The following is a 1,482-nucleotide window of genomic DNA, read 5'->3' on the forward strand; positions in this document are numbered from 1 at the left end:
TGCTAATAGTGTGTCAACATATGCCTTTATAGACGACGGCTCCTCTCACTCTAATCGACGAAGAACTACTACAACAGATGAATGTGAAGGGCACCCCACAGCCACTTTGCCTTCGCTGGACAGGCGATACACATCGCTACGAAGGCGATTCAGTTACCGTCGACCTTGCCATATCATCCAAACACGGGAATGAAAAATTTCCTCTCAAAGCAGTACGTTCTGTTAAGAAGCTCGATTTGCCCACCCAATCGCTTGACGCGGCGAATCTGCAGGCAAAGTTTAAATATTTAATGGGCTTACCATTACAGTCGTATAACAACGTAACACCGCAACTTTTAATTGGGCTAAACAACGCCGCACTTGGATCCGCCATTAAATCCAGATTAGGTGATGACTCCGCGCCTATAGCCGAGAAAACTAAGCTCGGGTGGACAGTCAAAGGCCACAGATCTATAGCACTTCAAGGTGCAACTCATTACGTCTATCACATATGCGACTGCTCTGAGCATAAAGAACTTCTTCAGGTTGTTAAATCCCACATATGTCTCGATAATTTAGGTGTGGTGGCCAATACCGCAGCGTTGATGTCTAAAGATGATGAGCTTGCCGTAGAATAGCTAGAGCAACACACCGTTCGAGTAGGTGACCGCTTTCAAACTAGCTTGTTGTGGAAGCATCCTAATATGCAGCTGCCAGACAGCCTGCCTATGGCAAAATATCGCGCGAAATCTTGCTGAGCAGCTTCAAAATAAGATTGCCGACTATCTGCGGAAAGGATATGCCCGGCGATTGACATCCGAGGATGCTGCCGCCGAAAGATATTGGTACTAGCCTGTTTGTGCAGTGAGTAATGCTAATAAGCCAGGCAAGGTTCGCCTGGTGTGGGACGCAGCTGCTACGGTAAACGGTGTTTCGTTTAACACTATGCTCTTCGCCGGCCCTGATCTGCCGACCCCACTTCTATCCGTTTTATTTAAATTTCGACAAAAGCGCGACGGCATCACTGCCGATATAGAAGAGATGTTCCATCAGGTGCGGATCCGTCCTGCGGACAAAACTTTCTGCGTTTTCTGTGGTACGAGCACAATAATACAGAGCCGGTTACCTATGTCATGTCAGTGATGACGTTCGGGTCGAAATGTTCTCCGAGCTGCGCTCAATTTGTAAAAAACAAAAACGCAGCTGAGTTTCGAGATGAATTTTCTCGTGCTGTTCGATGCATAGTGGAAAATCACTATGTTGATGACATGTTAGACAGTGTGGACACCGAAGAGGAGGCAGTTCAGTTGGCACTAAACGTTCAATATATCCATTCCAAAGGTGGGTTTCATATTCGAAATTTTCTTTCAAATTCAGACCGCGTGTTGAAGGCTTTGAATGTAAGGTCAGACAAAGCCCTTTGCCTACATTTCGAAAGTGAACTACCAACCCAAAAGGTATTAGGTATGTGGTGGATTGCATCTGCAGACCATTTTGCCTTTA

This window comes from Rhagoletis pomonella, unplaced genomic scaffold (genome assembly GCF_013731165.1).
Source record: "Rhagoletis pomonella isolate Grant_MI unplaced genomic scaffold, Rhpom_1.0 Rhpom_scaffold_00002, whole genome shotgun sequence".
Classification (NCBI taxonomy): domain Eukaryota; kingdom Metazoa; phylum Arthropoda; class Insecta; order Diptera; family Tephritidae; genus Rhagoletis; species Rhagoletis pomonella.